The sequence below is a fragment of the Poecilia formosa genome, unplaced genomic scaffold, assembly GCF_000485575.1.
Source record: "Poecilia formosa unplaced genomic scaffold, Poecilia_formosa-5.1.2 Scaffold173, whole genome shotgun sequence".
Taxonomy (NCBI): domain Eukaryota; kingdom Metazoa; phylum Chordata; class Actinopteri; order Cyprinodontiformes; family Poeciliidae; genus Poecilia; species Poecilia formosa.
Window position 1 is genome coordinate 939,520 of NW_006800112.1, and position 16,530 is coordinate 956,049.

The following is a 16,530-nucleotide window of genomic DNA, read 5'->3' on the forward strand; positions in this document are numbered from 1 at the left end:
TCGCTTTTTTTTGCCGCAGCATGTTTGAGGTTTTGATGTTGCCATGGTTTCATGGTTAGCAGCTCTTCTCAGCTGTTCTGCAGTCTCCCGTATCTCTGAGACCCAGCAGAAAACGAAGGCTGACTTCTAACACACACAATCTCCTTGTTAAGACGAGGAGCTCGTCTGCCCTGCAGAAACACGCCGCTCCCATGAGAACTAAAAAGAAACATCCATGGCAGGGTGAGATGCGTTTTCCCCACCCCCACCTCTTGCTGTTCTGATTCAGCTAGCATACAGATTATTCCACCACCTGTGTTTTTTTTTTCTTTTTTTTGTCAGTCCTGCATTTAGGATGGTAACATCAAACTGTGTATTGTAATGCAATGTTTATGGCTGCATCACGGAGAGAGAAAATCAGAATTCTATATGCTAATGGCGAGGGAACCTCTAGAGGCCGTGTTCAGCCTCTGAAGCTGAACAGAACAATATGAAAGTGATGGAAACGTATAATCCTTAACGCTGGCTCCGCTCACTGGAATATTCAGCTGCAGCAAACACCAACTGGCACAAGCCTGACATTTGCACAAATGCAAAGCGACACCAGTTGGGCTCTGTGAGTTATCATAGCACACAAGAAATATGAACTAGTGACCATTTTCTCAAAACCAGGCAGGTTTAAAAGTTATTTATGGTGGGGAAAATAAGTATTTCATATACTATCATTTTCTTTTCTTTTTTTTTAAGTTTTTCCAATTAAAAAGAATGGAAACGTGTAATTTTTAGCTTCACCACAACTGTGAAATATCTTTGAAAATCCAGAAACTTCACACCGTTTGATTTTTAAATAGTAATTTGAATTTTGTTCCATGAGACAAGTATGTCATGTAAAGTGTAGAACTTAATTTGACACAGAAGCCTTTGTTTACAATTACTGAGGTCAGGATTTTCAATTGGCTTCTGGTCTAGAGACTGTCAAAGGCCGTTGAAATGCTTCTTTTACTGGCATTAATAACCGATAAACATCGGTGGACAAACGTGTCAATCTAGAAGTTTCCATCATCATTGGGAATTACTATGCGACACACATATATATTCAGTAAATCCCTGAGTAAGGTGCATTGCATCATGAGTTGCACCATATGTTTTCCGGGCATCGTGTGTGACCAGTCGTCTTGACAGAATTGATAGAGTTCATTTAAACTGGTTTAATTCCAGTCTAGTTTCTGGAAAAGGCATTCTGCAAATGTTGACCGTCTTTGTCCATTCTCCAAACCAGTTTGGGTGCGAGTGGGTGTCAGATTGGGTGTCAGAGTCCTGCAGTTGAGTCTAAGTTTTAACTGTGTAGCAGCTGTTGAATTGAAGTTTAGTCAGTGAATTTATTCAGTTCACTGCCCTGTGATCAACTTGTTCAGTCCCAGAGGACGACCGAAGATGTTCTTTGTGTGACTTGGGGGAAATTGAGAGTGAAGTGCACTTTTTGTTTTACTGTCCTTTGTACTTGAGTTTGAGAAATGACTTATTTACTAAAGTACTTGATGTTTACCTAGATTTCTTTTATTTAACTGATGAGGATAAAATGCATCATTGTAAGTATTTTGTGTTTCAGTTAGCACGGTTTAATTTGAAAGCCTGGCACCTTAGAAAGAGGACACTATGTTTAAAAGAATATTCATGTCTGACCAGCTGTTTGTTTTTATTGTGTCTTGTAAGCCCATGTGGGCTGGACACCTGTAACTCGGCGTGTGACACGTATGAAAATAAGGACCGTCTAACTGTCTAGCTTGGCTAAAAGTATTAGCATAATCATTTTCATGTTTGGCAGCTTGATTGATTCGCAAACCTCAACTTCACTCATCCAAACATTCCTCACTGTGAACCAACACCTCGGTCTCTCATCTGACCATCAACTTTATCTACAGAAAGAATCCACACTGAAAGTGTTAATTTTAAAAAAAAAATGCTTCTCATACCTCTCACCAATACATTTCTATAGCAATATTAAGTGGTGACTCTGGTGTTCCAGCTATATTTACAACATCAACTAACCCTAACCCTTATTAAACAGCACTGTTAATCTAAATGAACGCCAAGCAAATAGTAACACACTTTTGCTTTCTTTTCCAGTTGTACAATCAGGTTAGAAAGTCTTCAGAGCCAGGTCGAGACTGTAGACTTTAAAGTGTGTGAACTAGCTTTTCTTCCTTCTTGTTGTCGAGAGGGAGTTTCATAGGAGGTTCATCCTTATTAATAACAAGACTTGCGTCTGGAGTCTCCCGCTGAAAAGACGTCCCAGCTGTGAAGCGCATGCAGACACATTTGCATGTGCGTTTCTTCCCTGAAATGAAATCTCAGACCCGCTAAGCGCTGTAGGTTTAAAGAAGGCTTAGCAGTGTTGGCTTTGTTCACATTCTCTCTTTTTTTATTATTTCCCCCAAACAGCGAGGATCTGATGCAAGCGTCTCTCAGCGAGCCGTAATCCACGCCGATGATCCAAACAAGAGCGCGGGCCTTGAAGACGCTTCAGCTACAGCGTTTCATTGGATAAGTATTTACAGTGATTAGAGAGGGGGCTTTGTTGGAGGAGCTCTGCGGCTGCATGATCAAAAACAACCAGCTCCGAGCTAAGATGAAGGTGATCAAAGGTTTGATTGTGCAACGCTCAGACTGGATCTCACGGAGGTCGGAAACAACAAGACGCGTGATCGTTTTGAAGTGGAAGGCATTGGGAAGATGGGAAAACAAGGCTGGAAGGAAGACAAGAACATTTAAAGGGGCAGCATTGTGTGTTTCCCAGGTGGTTCTATACCAAAGTCAAGTAACTACGTCAACTTCAGTGATGACAATGCTGTCTATATGAAAAACAAATTTGACTTGGTGTCATGGCTGTATCTAAAACCTTGAAATTGGGTTGCTGCCTCTTTAAGAGCCTCCTGCATTTCCAACAATCCCACTTCAGCACAACAATGCTACATGCCATTTACAAACTGTCCTCACAAATATTCTCTCTAACAAAGCCAAAGAAACACACTTTATTTACATAACCATATTTTTGCTAAATTCACAGACGTTGGCGACTACAGTACTTTTTCAGTAAATTGTGAATTTGAAGATCTGGATAATTTTATTACATATGTGAATGTTGTCATTCACAAACTAAAGTTTACAAACTCTACATATTTTACTCTCTTCCTGTCGGAACTAAAGTCTCTGATTGAATTCCTTAATGATAAAAAGTGAAATGCGTTTCTATTTGCAAAAATATTTTCCATCATGGTTGCTGCAAAGAGATGCCAAAGCTGTGTCCCTTCTTCTCCGATAGGAACATTTCAAAACATTCAAAACTGACTAAAACAAGAGTTTTAGTCAGCATATTTACTTAGAAAAGTGTATGTCAATTACCTAGAACTGTATTTGATGCAAGTTAATCTAGTATTTTCTGTCAAATGTATAATCCTATTTGGTTAGACAGAATGAGAAGGACGTCTAACCAGTTCCTGGCAGAAAATGTCAGGGTTTTTTTTGTTGTTTTTTTTCCAGGAAAAACAAAAACTGACATTATTTTTCTTGTAAGGTGTGGAAGATTTATCAGCTGCCTGCAGAACTAAATTGCATCAGATACCTTCCTGGATTTCAAGTAAACTTCCTACAAAATATCAACAACATAGACAGAGTGGTAATGAACTTCTCTGGAGAAGCGGTAGAGCATGTTTTCAGAAAATAGGGAAAAAACTTTTAAAATGTACAAACATTTATTACAATCCTTAATAGTTATAATATTTACAATTTCTTATAGTTACAGACGTTTCAGATTTCTGGCATATCTTAGTTTTGTGAGCTGGTGCTGGCAATTCCTTGGAGACAGATTTCGGGTTGTAGTTGTTCTTGCGGAAGCCATGTTGGCTTCCAAGCAAAGCTGGATTAGATCTCGACATCCCATCATCCTCTGCCTCCTAAGCGTATCGCACCGGTGCACCGTAAAGCTTATCTACAGAAAACATAATTTGAAAAATATGTCAGAAATTATGCTTAGCATGTAATTTAGATACTTGTGCGAGGTTTCCTCCAGAAAACTTGCTAAGCCTGGTGGTTGTGACGCTCGGGCAGTCATTCATCAAGCAACCCACCGTGTTTTTAAGTAAAAAAAATGTTTAAAGTTGACAGGAAATTTAAAAATATCTCTTGATAATTATGTTTTATTGGAAGATTGGAAGACTAATATCAACTAAAAAGACTTAAAACATTTTTTTTTAAAACATTTAAAAACAAATTAAATAAATAAGCTATAGTTAGCCTGGTGGCCCACCAGGCTTACAATAAACTGAAGGAAACCCTGTTATGCTGTAATAATGAAACCTACCCTTTCAAATGTTGTATACGATTCCCCCCGCTCCGTTGAAATACACTGCCGTTGAGAACTCCGGATTACTCTGTGGTAATTTCCTCCAACGTTGGCTGGCTCTGCCATTTCCGAGTGAAAAAACAATGTGGACAGTCCTGCTTGAAAGCAACAACTGTTCCACATCTCCGCAGATGTACTATGCAGTGTCTCTCGCAGACGGGGCAGTTCTCAAAAATCTCCCTGAGAGCGCTTTCAGATACAATGTATTCTGCATCTTCTTCTAACTCAGAAGGAGACTCCATGTCACTGTTCAAAGAAAAATAGAATCATGTTAAATGAATTAAATAATCACATTAAATACAAAAAAGATCAAATGTAAGAAGAAAATAATCTTACATCAGGTCAGAGAAGTTTGTGACTGTATCTCCTGGGTAATAGTTTGAATCCTGAGATGCAGGACTGGAGATCCTGAAGTCATCGTCCTCTTCCTTCCCAACTTCCAGGCGAGGTCGTTTCGATTGTGCGCCAAGTGCAGATTTCACAGGTGTTGACAGGAAGTGCGGTAAAGACTGCTTGGCGTCTGTGCCTCTGCTCGCAGTGTGAACAGTAGCTTGTACACCTGTGCAGAACTACAATTGAAATGTGTGACACATACAATAACTTTGAAGTAAACACCATATTTACCTTTACTCCTGTAGTGTTGTAACCTCAACGTTCCAGCTGACAACTGCGTAGACACCGATCTTGTGCTAAGGAAACATTCAGTGTGTTCCAATGCCGAGTTTGTGGAACCAGGCGGTCGAGTTTGTTTAATTTGAGGTAGTCCCTTGGAATTAAAATGTCAAAACAAATAATAAAATTTGGGCAGAATGAAGTCAAAACATCAAGAATGATCAGTTCGATTTTAATAGATATTATTATTACTTCATAAACTATACAGGTTGGATGTTACTAGCATTTGAGTGCAATGTTATAAGTTCACTGTTATCGTGGACATCTTCCATGTTTTGCAAAAAACATATTAGAAAGTGGAAAAAAGGTACAAAGAAAAATGCTTAGTCATTACTGGTAAACATATTTCACACTGTAGCATCCAATGACTTCATTAATATTCTACATTATAAAATCTCCATTAACAGTGGCAATAGTAAATTACCGGCGTCTGTGGCCAGTAATTCCTAGATCTTTAAACTACTTAAATTAGTAGTTTAAGGATCAATATTTAATTGTTGTATTTCTGTGCAACTCAAGAGGTTGAAAGATATGCCGATAATTAATTGCTGACTTACTTTTTCACCTTTGATGTTTACAAACATTTAATCGGCTAAATTCAAACTTTTAAAGTCGGAGTTCTTATTTGTTTAATCTGCCCATTTAATTTCGTTTTCTCCAAATTAGGGGTGCACCGATTTGCAGCTGATTTCTTTACTTCTGGGAGATCTGTGATCGGCCAAATACAAACATGTGAATGATCTTATCTGCCCCAGTAAAGGTCTAAAAGTCAACCACTGTCCTCGTTTGCTACCCAGTTAGAGAGGTTTGACTGACAGACCGGCCTACCAAGTCACATCTGGTTTGCAATTAACAATAGTCACCTGACTGCTACCAACTCAGCAACTTTCTTGCTATATTTAGAGACATTTCAGACAAAATAAAAAAATTAAATAAAAGGTTATCGGTGCACACCTACTCTAAATTTATTCAGCCTCGCTCTAGATTGGTTTGCTGTGTGACGTCTGCGCAAGAACCAGGAAGTATGTGACAACAGACTAATGAAGCTTGAAGGAGGAGGATGAGACTTTTGAAAGTTCGCAAGCCAATCAAGCGTCATGTATATTCTCCAAACATGAGCTCTCACAGAGGGATTATATAAATTCAGTATCTACTGGAGGTGACTCAGCAGCTAGCTAACAGTTTCTCTACAAATGTAGAAAAACTTCTGACTGGCTTTTTATATCATGTTTAGCTTCTGTAAATGAAAATACACCACAAACGTGGCAGAATATGGCATTCTTAGCTGTGTAGTGTAAGCCAGCTAATGGACACAGATTGTAACAATAATATAATATTATGAATGCTAACCGATCATACATACACCAAACAACAATGAAGCTAACAAAAACAATTAGTTGCTTTTCAACTTACTTGAGCAGACGCCAACGGTGTATGGGCACTTCTGAGCGTTGGAATTGCGTCGTCTTTTAGTGATAATCTTGTTATTAGTCCACTGTCAAATTCTCTTTTGTTTAGAAAGCTGTCATCGGTAAAGTGCCTCGCACAGATATGCCAATTTTTTTTCGTCGGAGTGTTATTTTGAATAATGAAGTCCAGCCATTGCTTAAGAACCGTCTCATCTTTGGGAAGTTTAAAAAGAGGGTAGTCTCCTGGGCATCCGAAAATACATTTTCTTCTCATTTTTATTTATTTATCCAAAAAGGACTGCACTGAGTAGATAGCTCAGTAGATGCGCGAAGTTCTTCTTCTTGGTGTTTTTCCTTCTTCCTTTTCCTTTGCCATTTCCGGCAGATTGTGCACCAACTAGCGCATTACTGCCTCTCGCTGGTGGAGATGGGGTACTACATGACTTGATCACAGATTTGTATCAAAAACAAACGCCATAAGGGCTTTATGCACTCCTTGCAATTGTAATGTTAAATCAAGTAAGGTTTTAATTCATACTGAACATCATTGAAAAGAGAGTTCTACTATCCACGTTAAACTTGCTGCACTCCGTAAGAACAAGATCCACAGTTTGCCACAAGATTCATATTGACTATTAAGATACGATTCTGTGCACAGTTCTATTTAATATTTTGTGCTACTTTTATGCATTTGTCATAATTGACTTTGTTTAAATAATTGCTGTCCTTGTGCAGCCTTGTCCCCTCTTCTAAGACAAATTCTTTCCATGGGAGACAAATAAATGATCTTATCCTCTCAGTGTGTCCACCTCCCTCTGCCACTGAATGAAAATTTGCTTCTTAATAAGACTTCAGATTTTTGAAAAATTAAACACCATCTGAATCTCCATGAAGACCTCCAATGTAAAAATATGTGCTCCATCTGTTATGTAACTTTTATAAAAAAAAATATATATGTTTTTTATGTATTTGATAAAACTATGTTGTGACAGTATGGTATGACACAGATAATCTGGTTAAAAACAAAACAAAAAAAACTGCCTTCTCCCAGTGGTATCTGGAGAAATACATGTGGTCAGAAACAACCAATCAGAGTGAGGAGGAGGGTCTCAGCACTGTAAATCATGCTTTTGTACATGTTGCTTGGACACTCCCCCTTGCTCTCTGCTAGGCTACAAATGATTCACCACAACGGAGATTACCACAAATGCTCAGGCTAGTTAGCATGGCCACCGATGATTGCAAATAAACTGTCTTTCTGTCACCATAAGTTAGCACACAAAGTGACTGAAAGTGTTAAGACCTATCTCCTGGCTCTGACTGGTTGTTTTTGACCAGGAGTGGTACATTTCCTCAGATGGCAATAGAAGCAAACTCTGGAATATAAACACCAAATGCAGAGCTCCATTTTTGTTCTCCTGAATGGTTGCCACGGGAGATTCAAGGATTTCTCAAACATACGTGAATGAATCAAACAATACTCTGGGTATGTTTGTGGTAAAGGAGAGGAGGAGTCGATTTTACATCCTGCTCCCCCTGTAAGACTATTTGTTTTCTAATGAAACAAAAGCCGCATTTGTGTTCAGTCACTTGCTGAGTCACCGTGTGCCTCACCGATTTCCATAAAACCCATTAAAGCACTTTACATCATGAAGTCACTCCCACACTGGGATTTTTCTTCCCTCCACCTGTACGGTATGTTCGTCTGAGGTTCTCATTTTGAAGCCAATTTGTGTCCCAGCGTCAGCGTGTAAAAGCTCACATCTGTCTCCCTTAGTCACGATGCAGATATCAAACCTCAATTTTCCCTGACCACAGATTATTGCGCATCCCCTTCGCTGCAGGTTGACAGTAAATACCCAAGATAATCACATCTGCTGAAGACAGATTATGTCTTCACGGCCTCCGCCGTGTCTTTATTTACCACCTCGGATTCATCCAACCAGCTGCAGAATCTAAAATGATCCTGCACCTGTTCTGATTCTGCTCATTTCTCTGTAACTGTCCCTTGTTTCTGCTTCTCTGACTCTCACTCGGCACCCGTTCAGCATCACAAGTCCCTCAGGACACGACAAGAACAGAGTGAGATGTCAGAGTGAAGATTTATTCTGAAAAATGTCGCCTACGATGTGTTTTTTTTTCTTCTTCTTCTTTCTGCTTCTCATTCAAACACCTAATTAACCTGGATGTAACTGCGACATTTTGAGACAACTGCATTAAATTCAAGCTCCCTTTTTTTTCAGGGATCAAACGAAACCCACCAACCGGACACAATAGGAAGCTCTGGCCTTTTTCAGAACGTCAAACGGTTTTAATGCGCCGTAGTAATTGCCAAACAGCTTCAGCGGGGCGGTAATATTGCTTTATCGCATCAACCTTTGAGATTCTTCAATATTTTTCTGTTAAGCAGGATAATGAATGAAAAAAAAGACAATTTTCAATGCAAAGTAAGTTTTCTGTTAAGTGAGTATATTCAGCTATGGTACTTCTTAAGCGAGATTCAAGTCAACGTCTTAAACTCAAGTCATAACCTCATACTAGTTAGTTAGTGAGCAGATGAAAAAACCTTGACTCCACTTGGTATTGAAACAGTGGCACTCCAAGTTTTTATGCAATAGAATATTACTAAGAATTAACTTTAACTTCACATAAAATTGGGACAAAATTACAACACACCAATTCATTATTTTGAACCACTGTTATTTTTCATGAACACGGCCCTCAAAGGCGTAAGTTGTTTTTGTTTTTTTTTGTCATTTGGTCTGCCAAATCTATGTTACTGCGACTTTAAACAGTGTTTTGGGTTATTTTTGGCAGCAGGGTAAGGAACTTCATATCTTGATAAAGATAAAACATCTTACTACCCATTTTTTTAGCTGGAATTTCATTCAAAAAGTTCTGGTGGAGAGTGAAAAGAGTCCATGAAAATTAAACCTCACCTCGTATGATTAAAAAAAAAAAAAAAAAAAAGGGACTGAAACACTACCCTGAGTAAAACTGGGCTTGTCCGCAGCGTGTCCGTTCTGCAGGCGCGCAGGATGCAAATGAAGAGGAATGAGGACGCAACAACGAGGACATAATCAGAAACAACCAGATAATAATGAGGGTAATATCGTTTGTGAGCCCCGGGTGTGGGAACTGCAGCGCCCAAAAACAAAGACGGTGACACTAAAAAAAAAAAAAAATCAGCAGCGGCAGCTCTTAAATCCGTCATTCCGATTTACAGCCGCCTCGCTTTTTATATAGTCGCTCTGATGGGACGACAGGCACCAAAGATTGCCTTCATGATTGGCTTCAGCTGCGGACGCAAACACACATTCACACACTTCTTCCATCAACTCACCACGTGAGGTTGTTAAAGGAAAGATTCAAGCAAAAAAAAAAAATAATAATAATAATAAAATGGAGATTGCCTGACAGAAGGTTCAATGTGAATAAGTCATAGAAACTGGAAATTCATTACCACACACACACACGCTTGGAATGAACAGTGTAGAAATGTGTAAACACAGTAGAGGACACGTACATAAAGATGTGATTACTTATGCCGAGAGTCAGGCAACCTTCCCTGAGGCAGTGACCGACAACTCACACACACACACAAAATGCTAATCATAAAACAAGTTTAGAGAACTCTACTGAGGGTTTCTGAATATGTTTCACTTCTTATCTATTACACGGAAAAATCTGCAACATTCTACAAACACATGAGCCAGTCTCTTCTTAAAAACTGATCAGTTTCCTCTTGAGAACCATTTTTTCCCTTCTTCTTCTTCACTAAACCTCATGTCCGCAGACTAACAGTAACCACGAGTAGATCAAATGTTCTTTCATAACTTGAATAGTTACGGCATTAACTAATTATGGTCTCTATAGAACTCAAATCCATTCAGAGTGAATACAAAACTGTTAAACCAGGAAGTGAAGTTGCTTAGGTTACATGTGGTATAAAAACAACCAAAAAAAACATACCGATGTTAGAACTTTCTAAAAGTTACACAAAGTCAAGTCTATGTGGGCCAAATAAATATGTAGTGATGAATCGTACAAGTTTATGTTTGTGCAGAATTATTTATACGCCTGGCAGATTTAAATTTAAGCGTCTTTTTGATTTAACCGATACGTTTGCTTGAAAATTGTTAGGCATGGTGAAAATCGTTTCTGCCCTTCTAAATAATCAGTCAACAAATGAAACCCATCTTGTTGTTGCTGAGTAGCCATTTCCAGTTTTTCTTGAAAATGTATCTTTGGGGATGAGCGCCATGTCTTTGAGATTAAAAGAAGTTTCCTTGCCATCTCCCTGATCTCAAACCCAAATCTGCCAGGAAAGTTTACGATTTTGCGCCTAATTGTTCTCAGTTCAAAAGAAATACTGCTTAAGTTGTTTAAATACTTAAAAGCCAGGTCCTGTGAGGTCAAAAGTTCAGACGTTCTTCATTACAGCTTTCTGAGAATAACCTTAATATCATCTGGAGAAAACAACAAACTTAGCATAATCCAAAAAAAAAAAAAAAACCCAACTATGACCCCATTGGAGTACAGCAACTCAGCAGGTTTTCCATCACCACTGGTGTCACACCGAGCAGCGACAACAGCCATCTAAATGTAAATCACAGGCTGTGCTCTTACAATAAACTGAACACATGCAGTCTCAGCTGCGAGCCTCACACAGACACACCTCCCATTTTCCACATAAGTGTTAAAAAATAAAGTGCCAAACGTAAGAGGAGGACAAACCGAGGACACAAACAGCACAGCTATTTCACACTTCAGACGGAGGCACTCGTGACAAAGCAACGTGCAAACAGTTGAGAGGCAAAAACAGGATGAAACACACGCACGCACACACGCACAAAACTGCAGATTTTAACGACTGTTCTTCATCTGCAACAAACAGGAAGCACTCATCTTACGCAGCAGGTTTCTGGCTGCTTTCAGGGAACTGGTTCACAAAGGGAAAGAAGCTTCTTCGCCAAAGGAGACATCAATCAGCATCCTCTGATGCATCAAACCACAAAAGAAGAGCATCCATCCAGCTCTTATTTTGTAAGCTTTAGTTTTGTGTTCAACCATCCAGGCCGATATACCACAGATCAGTTTAGGAAAGTCTAAAACTTACTTATGAGCTCAATTGTAAATCAAGTCAACATTTAAGCATGACGCAAACATGAATAAGGTTCTTTACCTTTACTCGGGTTCAGTTGTTCTTTAGTCCACTTTCATTAAACAAACAGTCTTTAAAATGCTTGTTAGGTTTCCTCCACAGGATCTAATCCTCCAAAGTTGACACATCTGCTCCAACGTGCTGCATTAAAGCACAAACAAACAAAATGGGAGAGTTTACTTCTTCATAATGAGAAATGATGTATGACTAGAATTTTCAACCTTTTCAAATATTCACCAACAAACAAAAAAAGGTTCATCTATCTTTTACAAACAGCATGCTTGTTTGTATTAAAATTCCATATTGTGCATGTAAGCTTTTTTTTTTAATTATGTAGAATATTGCACAAAATAAAAAATCCAGGTGAACTACCAAGACAAATAGTCAGTTAATATTTTTTTTCTTTTCTTTTTTTGGACTTTTCATTCATTCCATTTCTACAGTTCAGTTGAGAAAAAATACAAATAAATAAAACAAATAAACAATATCAATTCAGTCTAAATACTAAAATAATGACAGTGAACTCAAAGCGGCAAAACCTGTAAACTATGATGAGAATTAGCCAAACTATCATGTTGAAAAGATTTTTAAATCACTATTTAAATCTAAATAAAACATTAAAGAAGCAGCCAGGCTCTCTCCCACAGTCATAATACACATAACAGTCATTTTACAGATATAATACAAATCATAAATTTTAGATATTAAATTAGAAAACCAATAATGTTGCTTCTCATGTTGAGGTATTAGAGAAACTTAATCAGGGTTAGTCAAAGCAATTCCAGCTGCTGGCCTAAGGCCAGAAACTGAGCTTTAATCTCTAGTGGTGTGGGCTGTTATTGACCGCTAGCGCCTACAGGAGGTGAAAAGGTGTAAAAGGTCATATTTAATGGGTTCTGTACCATAATCGTCAATATGCTTTCAATTTCCTGAGCAACTCTCTGTGACCCTATTAGAACATGAGTTTAAAAAGGGATTTGGAAGGTACTAAAGGAAGTTTGTCTGTAATGTAGCAGTTTATTTCTTAACTCTAACAGAGGGAAGCGCTGAAAGGTGAAGATGTTTTTATTATATGTGAAAGGCAATGAACGAGCTGCGAAAAAGTAGAGAGACAAAGGAAATCAAATATAGTTACTTTGTCTATATTGCACAGAGGAAAGCCTTTCTTAAGTCTAGAATTTCCTTGTTGCAAACAATAATTTTCCTGGGGGATATATCAAGGAAAGAAGGAACTTGAACTGTGCATTTTTAAAATTTTTAACCATCAGGGAGCTGAAGATTTATCAGTAACCTAATATTTAACACTCGAGCAGATGACTGCACACTCATTTGACAACCGTCTGCGCTTCAGTCGGGTTTGGACAAACTTTTGTTTTTCACTTCCGCTTGTTTTTCCATCAAATAGGTTTTGCGTCCTTTCCACCTCCTGCTTTCTGCCACTTTTTATCTCCCGTATTGCTCTTTCAGCTGATGTATTCGCTGATATTATTGCCCTCTGTGACTCTCAACGATCACAACAACACTATAAACTTCCACATCACTGCTCGCACATGTCACGGCTCAGCAACGCTGGGTTTAAAGAACAAACTGTGAGTGAAACAATGAAAGCCTGCAGTTTCAGGAAGTGGATATGTGCTGCATGTAAATGGCATTTAATGGCTTCATTCAGCTGCTCCTTGCTTTGCCAACTGGAAACAATTTTTCTGTGCTCCCAGTAATGTCAGCAGCTATTTGAGATTATTTCAAAAAACTGTTTTGATATGCTTCCGAAGTTAGAGGCAAAAGCAATCCGTGTGGATATGACCTTACCTGGACTTGCTATTTCAGTTGTCATCATAATTTCCTCCACCAGGTGGCAATGTAGTTTGTATTTTATCATGTTACGAGACGCTTAGACAAAACGAAGAAGCGAAAGGAAAACTAGATTTTCACATTCTTGCGACTCTTTCATAAGATATTATTTATCCCTGACCCATCTGCTGTGTTTCTAAGTCTTTGCGATACTTTTTGTTCGCTGACGTATGAATAAAAAAAGAAAAAGAAAAGGAACCCCACAGAAATTGATTTTTACTGAGACTGAGGTACACGCAGGTTTAGGTTGATTGTTACGTAAAAGTGCTACGACAGTGTGTGCTACAACACACTTCCGAATTTTTATTTTAAAAAACATTTTAGAGTACCAAGTACCACTTTTCGTACATTTTACAATTATTCCCCACTTTGAATTGACCTTTCAAATAACGTGCGAGCAACGAAAGAAAAAAACATTTCTGGTTGCAACATGTCAAAATGTGGAAAAGTTCGGGGAACTGTAATTTCCAAGTGACTGTACACATTCAGGCATCACAAAACTTCTTTGCTCAGTTTCTTTATTTTTATTCTGCCAAAATAATTGACCGTTACATTTTAGTCGTCGCAGGTTTTTATCTCTTTTTAAACCTACGGGTCAAACCACTAATAAAACACGCACACACGTTTTTATGTTTGCGAATTAGCTAGCACTGCGGTGAGCCTCACTGCTTACCTTCACGTTAATGACACGGAAAAAGTCCATCTGTGATTAGCCCGCCTCCACAGGTAGAACTTAAAAGATAAAATGGAGGGAGGAGAAGAGATAAACAGGAAGGCAGAACATGAGATATGAGGAGATATGCAGCCACTTTCACTTTTTTTTATAAAGAATTTCTGTTGTTTTGTCCCATAAAAACAACCTCAGGACGCTCGCAGTCCTGCATTTTTAATCAACACTCACTAATAATTAAATTAAACCGGTTTAATACTGTAGCTGTACTGACCTCACAATGTGCCGAAACAACCGAACAGTATTCATTAAAACCCCATTTACTTACGAGGTGCTGGAGGAGCTATCCAAATTCAGGATTGCCAGAATCTTATTAATAGTGAGGATGAGGATGAAGATAATTGGACGCACGTTTTCGCTTTCATTTCATGACAATTTGAACACTTGAACGCAACATTTTGTCTGGGTAGGGTAGACAGGTCATGGAATCAGAAAAGCAGCACATGCTCTTTTTTTAATGATGGAAAGACTTTCTCATGCAACTCCACCATCACACCGGAGATGAGAGTCTTAAATTGACTTTCTAAGGTCATGTCACAACAATATGCTCAAATTTAAGGCCGTACTTTGACTAGGCCACTCAAAACTTTTGATTTATTTCTTTTTCTTTTTGGTGAACCTTTGAGAGGTGAACTTAAAGTTACTCCTTCCATTTTTTTGTTGTTATTGCAATTGATTGGAAGTTTAATCAAAATACACTTAATGTCACTGCTTCAATTTCAAGGAAGAATTGCAGAATTATTCATTATGTAAATGTCCTCTCTGGCATCTTCAAATTTTCATTGGTTCATTTTAAGTACATGTTTATTCAGTATTCACTGATGTCGTGTCCCAGTTCTCTGTGCAATGAAGAACACGTATGTCTCTCATAATTCGAATGTCAGCAGGTGAGGGTTGGAATCTGGACCAAAGATGCAACTTCTGAGTTTCGTTTTTCGATTTTATTTAATTGCTACCACATCAAAGGAGTACCATAGGACTCCGTCTTGCCTTACTCCTAAAATAGATGCTTTTTCTCTAGCTTCAAAACCAACAGAACCAGATGATCTTCAAAAAAATAAAAAATAAAATCTTCTGTTAAAATTACGATTGATGGGTCAGGTGAAACTTAAAGTGAGGGCAAGCTTTGAAAATGATTTGCCTCAAAGCCATAGGCCCTTATCATTCCAGCTATTGTAACAAGTTAGACAGCAGCGTCTGAGTTAAAATTTTAAAAAGCCAGTCAGAAGGCGTCTTTGCTTTTGTGCTGACCTTTGACCTTGGTCTTAGAAGAGCCTGTTGCATGTGCGATCCTCAGGATCTGTCTTGTCTTTTTGAGGTTGTAATCTTCAGCGGCAGGAACTGGCTGGGTGGAAAAAATCCAACTGTGTGGGAAAATAACGAGGAGAGAAGCCTCCCCACTTTTACCTGCATCCACTCTGCTCTGCTCCGGAGGAACCTGACTGGAAGTTAAATATTGCTTCTCAGCTCTGCAGCAGAGATACAAACAGTTCATCACTGTTTTTCGTGCTTCATTCAGTTTATTTCAAAGCCTCGCCGACGGAAGCAGAGAGAAACAATGAACCGGTTAGGGGGCATTTACTTCTCTGCAGCTAGAGCAAAAACAGCAAAACATAGAAGCACAATGTCTGACAGCCAGCTTTACCATTTGTTATTTTCCGCATCCGTTTGTTTCAACTGTTTTCAGCTTCCTGTGTGTGTTTGTCCCAGCATTTTTTACCCATGCTTTCCTCAGTGTCTGAGCAAAGTGAACTATGGAATGGTTGAGTATTTTCACTTATCACTTTGGGGCCAAGAGTTTGCATGAAGTGACACAATATTTTAACTATGCGTTATGTGTTGGTGCTCAACAGCAGAATTTGTTTGCAAAGTCATATTTGTTTCAACTCTGCGCTCCCTTGAGCTCAGTTTCTTTAGTTGCTTTTTTACATGTTCTTGACTTTCATGGGTTGGAAATCAGCCATCATGACCCCCGATCCAATCATATTGGAAACATTGCAGAAATAATGAAATATGCACTTTAATTAAAAAAAAAAAAAAATAAATCACTGTATTATCTTCAAATTTTTCCTAATACAGAAAGAACCCTCTGCTTTTTTCGGGGATACGCTGTGTAGGAATAGAAATTAAAATAAGACTGAAAAGAAATTAGCAGTTGAAGAAGGAAATTGTTCCATCAACAAAAGCAAAATATTTGAGTTTTATTTTATCTACCTTCTGGGTGCTTATTGATAACTTCAACTATAGATACAAATAACACTGATTGGGGGCCAAATGTTTAGTGGGATAAACTTAAGTTTGACATTAGCATCACCGGCTACCA

At 38.4% G+C, this 16,530-nt stretch overlaps 1 long non-coding RNA gene across 4 annotated transcripts; it reads right to left on the minus strand.

Moving 5' to 3' along the window:
* Positions 1–3,712: 3,712 nt before the first annotated feature.
* LOC103147062 (uncharacterized) lies at positions 3,713–14,538 on the minus strand. 4 transcript variants are annotated; one of them, XR_477229.2, is made up of 7 exons: positions 14,476–14,538; positions 14,151–14,209; positions 11,648–11,767; positions 5,006–5,147; positions 4,718–4,940; positions 4,340–4,627; positions 3,713–3,967 (listed from the first exon to the last, which is right to left on the minus strand). It is a non-coding gene; the product is annotated as an uncharacterized LOC103147062 (long non-coding RNA). The 4 variants fall into 4 exon arrangements; XR_477228.2 differs by having other exon boundaries at positions 14,422–14,480; XR_001663807.1 differs by lacking the exons at positions 11,648–11,767; positions 14,151–14,209; positions 14,476–14,538 and adding an exon at positions 6,467–6,845 and having other exon boundaries at positions 4,718–4,950.
* Between the last annotated feature and the right edge of the window lie 1,992 nt (positions 14,539–16,530).